Here is a 15,686-nt window from a genome sequence, read left to right on the forward strand (position 1 = left end):
TGTGTTTCTGTGTGAGTGTGATCTCCACTCCATTGCCCTGGTCATTGAAAACCCTTCCTTGTCTCACTCTCATACACACAAACAAACCCCACCACCTTAGCCCAGAGATCACTGTGTATGCCTAGAGTGTGTATGGTGTATGGTACAGTATGTGAGTATGGTGTGTGTGTGTGTGGGGTGGGGGGGGCAGAGAGTGAGTGAGTAGTGTTGCATGTAAAGTGCTAAAACACAGGTATATGGCATTCTATCCTCTAAGCGACCTAAAGTGTGTGTTGACAGATTTGTTGTCCAGGTGAGATATTTGGTCAGTTATATTCGGAAGCTTCTAACACTCTCCTCATGCCATGCCAGGTCACCTGAGAGAGACTGAGAGTCCACACACAATTACACACACACACACACACACACACACACACATACACACACACACACACTGAAACACTGCCCTTCTTATCTTGTATCTCTTGTTATCTTGTCTCACTTGTACACTCCATCTATCTTTGTCTCTCTCTCTCTCTCTATCTCATAATCCCCCCTCTCTCCCTCTCTCCTTCTCTCTCTCCCTCTCTCTCTCCCCCCCTCTCTCCCTCCCTCTCTCTCTCTCCCTCCATCTCTCCCTCTCTCTCTCCCTCCCTCTCTCTCCCCCTGTCTCCCTCTCTCTCTCTCTCTCTCTCTCCTTCAGTGTCTACAGGGACTTACTCTGTCTGTCTCACCATTCCTAGATCAGACTAGCCATCCCTCGTTCTTTCTCTCCTTTTGTCTCTTTCTTCCTTGTATCTGTTTCACGCTTTTCTCATTGCACAGTCCCTCTTTCTCCCCAGATATTTTATATATATTGCACATGTCTCTATATTGATATTGCACATTTTCATTTGATATTGCACATTTCCCTAAAACTCATAGGTCCCCTATATATTCAAAAATAAAATAATATGTTAAAATACACCACAAAGCCTGAATAAATTATCAACAGTAAAACCATCACTTGTAAAAAGTTATTGTACAAGAAGTATGTATAATATAATATATTGTAAGAAGTAATATAATATATAATATAATATCATATCATATCATATAAAGGCAAGTAGTCAAGATCATCCAAATATTATATATTTCAGGGATAAGTAATGATCTTTCTGTATTTTCAGATAGCCTCTCACTTAATGGCTCAAACATTCCAAGTAATAAGGACTGCAGGTCAGCATGACTGGCAATCTTTATCTACCAATCATCAGGGCTGTTTCATGGTGACAGTTATAGCATTGTGACATGGCTGCAAGTTGTTTTGACAGTTATGCCCATGCCCATGGAGCATTTTGGACACAGAGACACACACACACACTCACATAAAAAGGTTTTACATGCCCTTGCTGTGATAGTTTAGGTCTATACGCTTAATGTGGAACATGAGATATAACTAAACAAAGAAAGGAAGGGGAATGACACCCCATTCTCCAAAAAAAGAGGTGTGCTACAAACATGTTGGCACAAAACTTCATTTCTGTCAGAAACCACTAAAGGGTACTAAATGTTTACTTCATTGTCAACATGAGTTAAGTCACCTATGGCGATGTACATGTTCGGTAGCCCTTGGTCTTATTTAGTCAAGTCGTGAAATGTTGTCTATATGCATGGGGTCATGTTGACGTGTGACCGTCTCAAACTACGCTAAGATGGTGTGTTTAGCAACAACTGGAATTTGAAAAATGTTCTTGGGGGAGAAACCCACGAATCCCCATTTATTCCAACGTCCGACTTGATGATTTTAAGGGTCTAGGCCAGGGTACACTCATAAGTGCGCTATAGGCTAGGTCTACCCTGCATGCACACACCATCCGTTTCAGCGCATTCGCTAACAGAAATGGGTTCCAACACACAGGTTGTTGCCTCATTGTTGAATGACAAAGAATGAGTTGCATTGTTTGTCTAGATGTTTGCTACCACAACTACCACCTATTTGCGAGGAATAGCTATGCAGCCAAACAAGCAAACACAGTTAACTAACATGCTATGCAGCCAAACACAGCTAACTAGCATGCTATGCAGCCAAACACAGCTAACTAGCATGCTATGCAGCCAAACAAGCAAACACAGCTTGTGGTAAGATCTTTTTATTGTTTGGGTTGGCTGACCCACAGCAGTGCTAACTGCTTGAACACACACACACACACACACACACACAATCCATTAGTTTATATCTGTACATGTCTGCCAAGCAGGACCTGGACAACACAATGCCACCAGCTCTGAGAGTTTGCTCAATATAATTTATTGTAATCATTTGGTAACACTTTGGTCATTCATGATTTATACATTACTTCATTCCTTTATATCTTGAATCATCAGACATTGACATGATCAAGTTCATAATCTCTCATTTATTACCTCATGCATGAACAACACATCAGCTAAAGCATTAGGTAAGGTGGGTACATCATAATGATTTATGATTTCTTATAAGCATGATCATTATGATTACATGAATTTAAGGTTAATTGCTAATGAGTTCTGTCCATGTCTGTGGTCCCTCAACTAAAGTTGTAATTAATTACATGTATTTAGAGAACACAAGTTGTGTTCCACTCAGAATTTGAGTAGTGATGACCACATTTTGGCAGAAAAAGAAATAATCATGATCATGCTTAATAAATCATAATTCATAATGATGTGCCCACAGTACCTACAGTAATGCTTTAGTTGATGTGTTGTTCATGTACAGTATGAGGATGAATGAGGGGCTATGAACTCATGACAATTCCTAATGATAAATGAGATGTTAAAGAATTAAGTAATACATAAATCATGAATTAATTCATGTCTGTGGAGGATTTATTTGTGTGAGTGTGTGTGTGTCTGTGTCTCTCATGCACACATATGTGTGTATGCATGAGGCAACAGGATTATAATAAAAATATAATGATGGTGGTAGCGATAGCCTACAAGTGTGTTTATGAGGATTTATTTGTGTGTGTGTGTGTGTGTCTGTGTGTCTGTGTGTGTGTGTGTGTGTTCGGTATATGCACGAGAGTGTGTGTGTGTAAGCAAGACAGTAGCCACTGTTGTGATGACTGTCCTTCACTGACCGGAAACTCCTGTGACAGCTGCCCTGATACATGTATCGCTACCACCATCATTATATCGTTATTATAATCCTGTTGCCTCATGCATACACACACACACACACACAAACAACCAAGAAAACACCCCTGTCTCATCTAATCAGGGACACAGTGAGGGAGATGGTAGACCCCTCTAATCATGGTCAGAGTGAGGGAGATGGTCGGCCCATTGCCTACTGTCTGGTCAAGCATGAGGGGAGATGAGGAGGATGATATTTCTACACACACACACACACACACCTCTGTCACACACAAACACACACACCTCTGTCTCACACACACAAACACACACACCTCTGTCACACACACACAAAAACACACACTACTCTGTCACACACACACAAACACACACACCTCTGTCACACACACACACACAAACACACACTACTCTGTCACACACACACAAACACACACACCTCTGTCAGAGGGATACAGATTGTGTGATGGATGAGGCAAGATATCTCTCCTGACTGTTCACACAGTGAACTCGGGTCACTCACACATACACACACAAATATGCACGCACACACATGTGTGTCAAATAATTATTTTAATAATAACCTATGAATCATATTCAGTTCCATGACCCCCACCCCATCACCACTACACACACACACACAAAAAAGTATGCAAACACACAGACACTTTTTAGCTCACCAAAGACTATTTATCCATGTGACTGCCATCTACACTCACAGACACACACACACACACACACACACACACACACATAATACCTATGTCACCATGAGAATAACCCCCATTTTTGTTTATGAGCCACAAAATGCTGTACTTCAATTCATTGCATTGTATTTGGGCCAACCGTCAGCCACAAACACCTCCACTCACACACATACCACATACACACACAGACAAACACACACATACAAGCACAGCTGCTGGGGTGTTTGGCTTTGCATATCACCATAAGTCCTTTGGAAGAGTTTCAAAGTCGTTGTGTTAGAAAAGCTACTGCCTCAGTTGTCTCTCACTGTAAACACACATGCATGATCTAATAAAAAGTTACCTCATAAATATTGAACCATGCAAGAGACTGAGGCCTCTCTCTCTCTCTCTCTCTCTCTCATAGTAGAAAATCTCTCTTCATAATAGAAAACAGCGTCTACAATAGAGCGTTGTAGACCGTTCCACAAACATAATCAATTATACATTATCCTAATTATAGTATACATATTATAAATAACTAAAGAATCTTTCTCAGTCTCAGCACCCTCTGCTCAGTATATGCATAAGACAAGCCCAGATGTGTTTGCAGTACTTTATGTATCATACATTACATTACATCATATGACATACTTTACTTTAACCTTTATAGCTGTCACGGTCTGTGTGTTTGTACCAAAAGTTGACAGACTTTCTGTATTACTTATTATTTAATTTCCTCTCATTTCTCTGATGGTGAGAATAGTGAGTAAATAATTAGTGAATGTGGAGGCGCCACATTTCTCCACCCGGTGCTGTGAAGGAGAATTAGTGAACACGGATGCGCCACATTTCTCCACCCGGTGCTGTGAAGGAGAATTAGTGAACACGGATGCGCCACATTTCTCCACGCGGGGCTGTGAAGGAGAATTTCTACACCTCTGTAATGCTGTGAAGACATGCAATGAAACATGTGACTTATAACCTAAGGCAGTTTACAGTTGGCACAATTCTGTTTGTCTGTGTGTGTGTGCGTGTGTGTGTGATGTGTGTTTAATTTGAATGTGTTGAGAATCTCACTCCCTTTCAAGCTTCTCACACACATTCTCTCTCTGTCAGATACACATACACACGCACACACAAACACACACACACACACACACAAACATACACGTACACACACACACACATACACACTCATATTCTTTCATTCACCATCTCCTTTGCCTCACCCTTGCCTTTGCTGCCTCCTTCGACCCTAAGGGCTGCGCTGCACCAGGCACGCTCTCGTTGCGTCTGCTGCAACAATCAGCTTCCACTAAAATCAACGAAAGTAGCTACACCAGACGTGATAGCGGCGCGTACGTTAAAAAAAAAATAGACCATTCATCTAAAATACATTTTTAATGCGTTGTGAACGGAACGCTTCGGTTACGTGCCTGGTGTAGCTCAGCCCTAAGTGTTTGACACCACATGCATTGTCACGATGCAGTAATGGAGTTGATTACTAATCAGAGTGCTGGGGCAGAGGGAGGAGCAGAGAGAGCCGGGGGCCACCAGGGGGCAGTCACACGTGTCAAACAGAGTGTCAGGACTGGCAGCAAGAGAGAGAGGGAGAGAGAGAGGGGGGAGGGAGAGATAGACGGAGGGGAAAAGAAAGACTGACAGAAAAGGAGAGAAGGAGAGGGATAAGAGACAGTGGGGGGGTAGAGAAGGATTAAGAGAGAGATGAAGAGAGAAAGGGGGAAGTGTGCGCCCACCCCCCCCACCCCCACCCCAGTCCTTAAAGCAACATCAGACTGACAGAGAGACACGAGAGAGTGAAAGTCACTGAATCTCGACTCTCCTTTGACAACTAACACGCCCCATCTTCACCAAACTTTCTTATGACGCCTCAGACGACTAACACGCCTCATCTTGACGCCTCATATACGACTAACACGCCTCATCTTCACCAAACTCTACGATGTTTCACACTCTGATGCTGTTGCATGGCTGGTCCACTCTACTGGATCTGAAAGTGGATTGATCTTTAATGTACAAAAACATCTTAACAGCATAGCAACCTCAAAGTGTCAAAACTCTTGGATCACTCAGCTCATTTTGTCCAACATTCTGGAGTTTAGGAGAAACTTGTCACACACACCTGTTCTGTTGGGTTTTCAGAGAACATGCAATGACTTTGAAGACACCAAATTTGGTAAACAGGCAGTATGTTTACCATTCATTCTAAATAATAATAAATAATAAAACTAAGAATTGTAGACAGCAAAAAGGTTAAGGTGTGACTGCAACACGCCAACTAAAGTTACTATTCTCTTCTCTCTGTGCTTCTGACCTTGTGACCGACGCAAAAACAGATGCACACACAGCAGTCGTGTCAGTTCGGTGTCTGTCTCTCTCAGCTGCAGGCTTGACACGCCAACACCTTTCCCAGCCTCTGGCAGCAAGTGTGTGTGTGTGTGTGTGTGCATGAGTGTTCATCTGACATGTGATCTGCACATTGACCTATCTGAGATGGCACGGGCAACCCCCCCCCCCTCCCCCGACACACACACACACACACACCTCTGTGTCCCTCCGTTCTCTTGCTCCCTCGCTCTCTACCTCCCTCGTTCCCAAACACTTCTCCTCAAAGGTTCACCCCCGTGTACCTCAGACCCCACCCCTGGAGCCAGTTGACATTTTGGGGAGGGTTGGGGGTCTGTTGCCCCCTTCACAGTGTCTGGCCTCCCACCTTCTGCCTTCCTCATGGTCCCCACTGTGGTATGGTCATCATCATCATCATCATCACAGATGGCACACGCACACACACACACACACACACAAACACACGCAGGCAACACACACACACACAAACACACGCAGGCAACACACACACACACACGCACACACACACACACAGGCCACACTATACAAACACAGCCCAAAGTCCTGAAAAAGCATTGAGAAGGTGAGGAAGCTTCAATCCTTGCCTGACCTTTACCTGCACCTCTCCAACACACACACACACACACACACACATACATGCACTCATGGACACACACTCACATACGGACACACACACACATGCACTCATGGACACACACTCTTGCACGGGTACACACACACACACACACACACACACATTCATGCACGGACACACACACTCAAACACCATTCAGCCTGCAGACACATGCTCTGTGTCCCTCTTTATTACATGTGATCGGCTGTCCAGCAGAGCACGCTGCACTGGGGCTACAGGAAAGTGTCATGTGCCATTTCCTCCGAGTCGTCTGAGACGTGGGATCACCACAACACGAGGGGTCGTGCTCACCGCTAGTCGGCTACGCTGCACTACACCACAACAGCAGAGGTTTTTTTTTTACTTTTTACTCTCAACTCTCATAGTCTTTGCAGAGGGCTTTTGACTGGCATCATTTTCTTTTCAGCACGGTCTGAGTATACTGTCAGCCGATACTTTTATTCAAAGCAACTTTATGGGAATAACAAAAAAATATCATATAACATCAATTCGTCAATTAAGCAATAGAAAAGAAGAAAAAAACACTTTACTTGACAGTATCGACATAAGAGTGACATGACACTGTCATGAACACATGACACTGTCATGACACATGAACCCAAACCCTAACCCTAACTCTAACCCTAAATTGTTATGACAAAAACCGAATGTCACTTAATAACAGAAGCGTTATGTCATAAAGTTTATGACTAGTGTATGACACGTTCATGTCAGTGTCATGTCACTCTTATGATGATACTGTAAAGTAAAGTGTAACCGAAAAGGGTTGTCATTAATCAAGTGAGCAGTGTTGCATTATTTTTCTAATTCATATGAAGTTGTGCTTTGCGATTGCGAAATAGTAGAACTTTTCTAGGTGTGCAGTCTCCTCTCTATTCAAAGCAACTTTGCAGTAGTTTACTATGTGTTTACTATGTGTTTTTTGATTACAAACCAATTTTGGTGTTCTGGTGTTGTTTTTATGTCAGAAGTAGCCTATAGATGTCAATTGACGCACATAGACATAGCACCTTATTCTTGGAGAATTTTATACTTGGTAGGCCTTTTCTGAATGTTATAATTGTTTTTTAATTGTGTCTTCCTTTCCTTTCCTCTGATAATTCTGTGAGCACCCATAGGATTCTATCAAAAATGTGCAAAATAGAAAATAGAATGATCGCCATCTCAGGAACTGTGGCACATACTGTACTATCACTGGCAACCTCATTAAACAAATCAGATCAAATCTCGGAAAAGCGCATTGACATCTTCCGCCCGTGTGGGTGACACATGTTAGCACACGGCGCTAATAAGTGGGCACACCCATGACTAAGGCTTTAGCACAGTGTCACGGCCGCGTGTAGGCAGAACACACAGAGAGCTCACACAGCATTAGTAGACCCTTAGTTTACCTTTCTGACACACACACACACACACACACACACACACATGGCAATACTGTAATCATAGTCCCTTCTCTCTCTCTCGCTCGCTCTCTCCCCTCTCTCATTCCCTCTCTCCCCTCTCTCTCAGTTTCTCTCTTTGTGCCAGTTGGCTCTCAGGGCCGTGTCAGTGATTGGTGTCGGTGTGTAATGTCAGACATGTCGTCTCCCATTACTCCATACTTCTCTGAGTGTGTGTGTGTGTGTGTGTGTGTGTGTGTGTGTATGTTGCCCCGCGTGCCATCGCGCTCCACTGACGTTTGGAATCATCACTACCAACACTATCACCTCCTCCCCCTCTCCTCCCCTCCCCTTCCTCCTTCTCCTCCTCCTCCTCTATCTCGCTTTCTGTCCCTCTTGTCTGCTGGCACTTATTGTCTGAGTCTGCGTTTCCTAGGGGGAGGCATATTAGAGTCGCGTCGCGGCCTCCAGATTCCACAACACAGTAAAAATAATGGCCTGAGGCAGTGCGATGAGGCGAAGGTGAATGAGTTGGTTGGGGTGTGTGTGTGTGTGTCTGTGTGTCTGTGTCTGTGTGTGTGTGTGTGTGTGTGTGTGTGTGTGTGTGTGTGTGTTTGTGTGTGTGTGTGTATGTGTACAAATTTATTGCAGATTCATCCCTTCCCACCAGGTACGGCCAGGACATTTACATGAATTAATTTAGCAGACGACGGGTTAAGTGCCTTGCTCAAGTGCACAACAGTGGACGCTGGGAATTGAACCCACAACTTTTTCAGGCTACTTCATGATAGCGCAGCTCCTCATCCACAACGCTACCACCATCCCAACACTGCTGGGACCAGGGGCGTCACTAGACCTTATTCACTGGGGCACGTGCCTTAGTAAAAGTCTAGCGCTGCTCTCGCTGGAAACGGCATTCATGATCGCATCTCCGTGCCTGCTTTGACTCGAGCCTGTCACTTACCAGCCAATAAAAAAAAACAAGGAAAAAAGAAAGGGGCCATAATAGCCAATCAGGAAATAGCACCTCAGTAGCTGGGTAAGATTGAACGCAACAACCAATGACAATCGTTCACATGATTCTTCCGAGTGTTTCAGTGTTGTACACATACGCACAGTGGAAACCGCTGGAGCTCGTCACATCACTGTGAGCACAGAGCTAGTCGTCCCCTGTTTTAATGTTACAACAAATTCACAACTAATGTTTATACAACGCATTGTGATGTGATATAAGATCCATTTGAATGTGACACAAACTCAACATTGTGCTTAAAAACAAAAAGTGGCCACTTTTTGTTTTTAAGCTCAATGTCGAGTTTGTGTCACATTCAAATGGATTTGTTGATTGTGTATATATCCTCAATTCTTATTGGCATCTTTTTAAAATCTTCTGCAGCAGAGACCCAGAGAAGCAGGTGGACCAAGACGAATCGGTTGTCGCTGTTAGAGAATGTTGCCCACATAATTAGCTTTTTCAATGCTTAGTGTCATTGTAGCCTAAATTTAGCAACAGTTTACCAGCTTGTGCCCTCACACACACACTCACACCATGCGTAGGCTGCATGCACACATCCTATACTGTTTGTGAAGCTGTCCTACTGTAAAACTAAAGATAGCCTTCTGATAGGCCTTAATAAGTTTGCTGCATTTGCAAATGTAGCCTACAATAATCTACACAGAATTCTGTGTAGATTATTATAGGCTACATTTGCAAATTATCACCAAAAGTCAGTATGAAGGCTTTAGTAGGCTATTTAAGCTACAAAGAACTGCAGTATTGCCAGGATGACTATAGGACCCTTGCCTAGGAGGGACATATATCTCAATTTTGACTAAAAATAAGCTTCTCTTGTGTTAGTAGAAAAGTCTATTAAATTCATGCAGTGAGTATAGGCCTACTTATGCTTATGTGTTTGGATGTTTCTGGATAGTGGCTGCTACAACAATTGAGGGAGAGAGTGCTGGAGGAGGAGGAGGAGGAGGAGGAGGAGAAGAAGGAGGTCGAAGAGAAGGAGAAGAGAGGGGAGAAAGAGCACAGGCTGGGCAGTCCAGTCCCAGGCAGGAGGAGGAGGAGGAGAGAGACAGGCAAGCTAGCCATTTATTTCATTTTGTGCGCACATTTATTTATTTATTTTTTATTATGTATTGGGAGTTCAAAGTCAAAGTCAAAGTCTGCTTTATTGTCAATTTTTTTCACATGTCAAGACATACAAAGAGATCGAAAGTACGTTTCCCACTATCCCATGGTGGAGACAAGACATATTTTACCAATTAGGTCCACAGACAAACATAACATTCAAGTAAACAATATAAAAAGTAAATAAGAAGGCACATACAATGAAGAAATAAGAGCAGCAAAATTTGGGTTGAAATTGTGCAATTGTGCATACAGTAGACAGTCAATATTGTGATGAGCCTACATTTACATTTTATTTCTTTATTGTTTTGTTTTATTTATATGATTCTGTATTTTATTTTGTTATAAGGTCATCTATTTGTTTGATTAAGTGCATTGCAATAACATAAGAATTGTACTATACAGTGGTAAAGATATTATCAATGTTTCATTCTCTCATGCTTTGTCTGCATGGAGAGCAGAGTTTAGAACATAGAAAAGAGTTCATGAACAGGTCAACGAGTTCAGATACAGTTTAATGACTAGTGATCATCTCAGCATGCTTTGTGATTGGTTCTTCTTGATTACACGCGATAGCGCGCGAATTCTGTGAGGAGAACTTTCTGGATGAACGTTACTTTGGTGGAATGACACGCAAGATTCGGATGCACTCCGTTATCGCGAAGGACATAATCGGACCTTATATCGTCTCACTTTTGGATCCCTTCCTTGGCACATATCTCGTGGACTTTCTCGGGAATGGATGCCATATCGTTTGGATGTTTTCCAGGACTTTTGCACCGTCGAACTTTTGGGACAGTGACAGAGACACTGCGTGCGTGCGTGTGCGGTAGGCTAGCTGAGATGGCCATGCCTAAAGGACAGTGAGATGAATCACCATGCTACTGTGGTAATGTTAACCTGTTTTGGGGTGATTTGAATGTGAAACTTTTTGTTTAAGACCTAGGCAAAAATGACTGTGATATGGTGAACTGTACATTTATTTTGAATGGGTTTACAGATAAATGATTGAAACGTATCCATGACTCCATGCCTGCATTTGCTGCCATTCTATATGTAACAATATATAATAATGCAAAAGTCAGGCCAATAAATGGCTGAGGTAGTTCTGTTTGACCTAAGTATGCAAGTGGCATGGTGGTGCAAGTTATGTAAGAGCAGCAGAAGTGTGTTCAGAAGTGTTTTCAGGACAACAGGACAACAACAACAAGTTGCAAAGTGTGCAAGTGTACAAGTGGAGTAGTGCAAGTGGAGTAGTGCAAGGCAGCCATTGTGGGTCCAAAGTCCAGGATGTTATGTAGCTGAGGGTGGAGGGGGGAGAGGGGGGAGAGAGTTCAGCATCCTAACAGCCTGGTGTATGAAGCTGTTGGTGAGTCTGCGGGAGCACAGGCTTCTGTACCTCTTCCCAGAGGGCAGGAGATCAAACAAATTGTGAGCGGGGTGACTTGCATCACTCACAATTGTGGTCGCTTTGCGGGTGAGGTGGGAGGTGTAAATGTCCTTCAGGGAGGGGAGTGAAGCACCAATAATCCTTCCAGCTGTGTTCACTATGCGCTGCAGGGCTTTCCTGTTATATTCAGTGCAGCTTCCGCCCCACACAGCGATACAGCTGGAGAGGATGCTCTCAATGGTGCCTCGGTAGAATGTGGTCATGATGGCTGGTGGAGCACTTGCTCGCCTGAGTTTCCGCAGGAAGTACAGGCGGCGCTGAGCTTTCTTCGCCAGTGATGCAGTGTTGGTGGTCCAGGAGCAGTGTTGGGCAAGTTACTTCAAAATCGTAATGTACTATGCATTACTTATTACTGTCATTTCAAAGTAATTTGTTACATTATAATATTACTGTCTCTGAATTGTAAGGCATTACACTACTATTGCATTACTTTTAAGTTACTTTCACCAAAATATCTAGAAATATGGATTTGCCATTCTAAATGCAGTTTATTACGCTCAATGCAGCTTGCTCTTCCAATGGAGGGAGATGTGGTATAGCATAATGACTGAGCTAGGCTTAAGGCAACAGTAGAATGCAATAGGCGCAGTGCTCATAATGCAATACAAGGAACAATCATAGTCAGAATTTTGTTAAAAACCGACAAAAGGTCAAAGTCTGGTAAATTGTGATAGAAATACTGTAACTTTAAGGCCTAGGCCTACTCATTAAAATCAATAGAGAGCCTACTATATTGTAAATCAAAGCTTAAAGGAACCGTATGTAAGATTGTGGCCAAAACGGGTACTACAATCACTTTCAAATTACTGTAGAGCGGTGTATCCCCTTCCCCTCCCCTCTGACTGGCAGAGTTGGCAACCGGATGACGAAACACTACTGACTTTGTGATTAGTAGATAGGTGGAGGGTGGCGCATTAGGCCAAAACACAACATGACAACATCAACATCAGTTGAGGGCTGCAACTTCACTTTTTAAATGACAATATCCTGGCCAGACTACTGTTGTCAGTGATATAAGTATTTGAAATGAACATGATTTCTTAATGTCTAGTGACATATCAGGGCAATTTTATGATTAATTGAAATACATTTTTTACATACGGTTCCTTTAATAAAGACATGTCAAGATGGTGGCCTGCTGGCCATTTCGGTGCCCTAAGTGAGTGGCTTTGATTTTTTATTTAATTTATCATTTAAATAAAATAATTTTGTAGACACCTTGACTATGGATCACTAACTCATGATTATGGATCCCCAGACCGCACTTTGGTAACTACAGTACTGCCGTAGGTTATGTGACTCTAAAGTTAACATCAACATTTTCACACATAACAGTGGTTTGATGTAGTAAATTTGTTTTATTTCTGTTATCTTGATCACTTTGTCTCATGTTCACACAATGCATTGTGATGAGATGTATGATCCATTTGAATGTGACACACAACATTGTGCTTAAAAACAAAAAGTGGCCACTTTTTTAAACAAATTTGTTAATTGTGTACACATCCTCAATTCTTATTGACATCTTTTTTAAATCTTCTGCAGCAGAGACCCAGAGAAGCAGGTGGACCTAGACACATCGTTTGCCCAGGAACAACCATTGTATTGCTGGATGGACACATGGTCCCCAGTCTTGAGCTTAACAGTATAGGAACAGTGGGTTGAAGAAGCGCCAACACTATTACCAACAAGAGACCTGCACGGTTTTCGTATCACCTTGTTGACTACGATACTGTGGGCGGTGTATCCAGCGGCATAGCAATTCTGAAACTCCACAAAGAACTGGTAGATACCATTGACAGGGGCAATAAAATTGCCAGTTAAAATTTTATATGCGTTTCCCTCATTCAAGTCAACTTGAGTGTAGCGGATGGTCTCCAGAGTGCCTATTATCACCTTGGGCAGTGTGACAAAGAAGTGATCCACTGGCTCTGTGGATGAAATTACAAAATCAAAAAAAGTTGGGACGTTGTGTTTAATGTGAATAAAAACAGAATGTGATAATCTGCAAATCTCTTAAACTCATACTTAGTTGCAAAAAGGACACAGACAACATATCAAATGTAAAAAATGACATATTTGACTATTGCATGGAAAATATATATTCATTTTGAATTTCATACCAGCAACATGTTTCAAAAAAAATTGTAACGGGGGTAACAAAATGCTGGAAAAGTTGCGTAATGATAAAGAAAACAAAAGGAGGAATGTTTCACAACTAATTTGGGTAACTGGCAACACAATTGGGTATGAAAAAGAGCATCCCAGAGAGGCAGGGTCTAGTAAAGATGTACAGTAGGGGTATGCATCACTCTTTGCACCTGTGTGCACAAATGATGAAACAATGCAAATTGAATGTTTCTTAAGATGAAATTGTATTTACACTATTGCAAGTATTTGTGGAGTCCATCATCTACAGGACATAATATTAAAACATTTAGAGATTCCAGATAAATCTTTGCAAACAAGGGAAAGAACTGAAAAAAAAAATTGGATACATTTTACACAGCGTCCCAACTTTTTCTGATTTGGGTTTGCAAGTCTTCTAAAGATAACATTTATTATGACAAAACATGTTCAGCTGCTGTATTACAGTAAAAGCTGCTGCTACAGCCGTTTATGTACAGACGATGTGTAAAGACTTTTATGTAAAGACTTTTAAATGTTGCATTCCATGATTACAGGTTGTACTTTATGTAAATGATACAATTCTACTTAACTACATACATTCCACATACCGTTAGGTGCAGCAAGTGTGATCCATGGCATCACTGCCAACAAAACAACCAGGCCTTTCATACTGGGAGAAAACACAAACAGAACATAGATGTAACCAGTGTTGTTGAACCAGTGTTTGTGTGTGCGTGAGTGTGTGTGTGTGTGTGTGTGTGTGTGTGTGTGTGTGTGTGTGTGTGTGTTTGAATGTAAAAGTCTATGTGTGCATGTGTTTGTGTTTGTGTGTGTGTGTGTGTGTGTGTGTGTGTGTGTGTGTGTGTGTGTGTGTGTGTGTGTGTGTGTGTGTGTGTGTTTGAATGTAAAAGTCTATGTGTGCATGTGTTTATGTCTGTGTTTATGTCTGTACAAACTTGTGTGTCTGCCTGTACAAACAATGTGCCTGTGTGTGTGTGTGTGTGTGTGTGTGTGTGTGTGTCAAGATGCAGTCTTACCTTTCAAAGCGTTCTCTCTCCAGGTGTACTTGAAGATGTAACTGAGGGCTGAAAGGCACACATTTATATAGGCCCCATCACAGTCAGGAAGTGACAGGGGATTAGGAGGAAGGGTCAGTTCTGATACTGTGTTTGAATGTTTACATTATAGTTTCGAAATCGTGCTGTGCTTTCATTAGTTGTGTTGTGTGAATCCTTTTTTGAACCTGAATAGAGGCATATAAGCATTTTGTATGAAGAATTGACTACATTTTCTCAAGGTCAGTGAGTGCTGTCGGTATGGAAAAGAATGCATACATTTTGTGCTACCTAGCCCGAGCTGCTGCAGTCGACAGCTAGAGTAGCCAGGCAGCTAGTGCTACACACTGGGGGCATGATTTTAAAGATGCCCCAGGAGTGTAGTGCTGTAGCTGCCTTCTCTTTGAATGAAAATGTTTATGAAAAACATTTGACAACAAAGTTTTTTTTTTCTATGGCAAAAAAACCCAATTTGATTTCCTATATCTATTCCAATGACACCCAACTTTTAGGCTCTATCGCCTAATGACTATGGTCCCCTTGAATATCTTGGTCTGTGACAAGATCTGTCTCAAGATGATGTCTCAACATTTTCTTCAGTTGAACAAAGACAAAACTGAAGTAATTATATTTGATAAAAAGGAGGAAAGACTTAAGGTTGCCACTTTCCTTGATATTAAAGGGCTTAAAGCAAATGATACTGTTAAAAATCTTGGTGTCATAAT

The 15,686-nt window shown here is 42.1% G+C and overlaps 1 long non-coding RNA gene across 1 annotated transcript; it reads right to left on the reverse strand.

The window, feature by feature from the left end:
• Window positions 1-13,114: 13,114 nt before the first annotated feature.
• Window positions 13,115-14,978, reverse strand: LOC143123859 (uncharacterized). The gene is made up of 3 exons (XR_012986930.1): window positions 14,944-14,978; window positions 14,515-14,576; window positions 13,115-13,707 (listed from the first exon to the last, which is right to left on the reverse strand). It is a non-coding gene; the product is annotated as an uncharacterized LOC143123859 (long non-coding RNA).
• Window positions 14,979-15,686: the final 708 nt, after the last annotated feature.

The sequence above is a fragment of the Alosa pseudoharengus genome, unplaced genomic scaffold, assembly GCF_046254945.1.
Source record: "Alosa pseudoharengus isolate Yale_2024_CS ecotype anadromous, Long Island Sound unplaced genomic scaffold, YU_APseudo_1.1 YU_APseudo_1.1_scf_15, whole genome shotgun sequence".
In the NCBI taxonomy this organism is placed as follows: Eukaryota; Metazoa; Chordata; class Actinopteri; order Clupeiformes; family Clupeidae; genus Alosa; species Alosa pseudoharengus.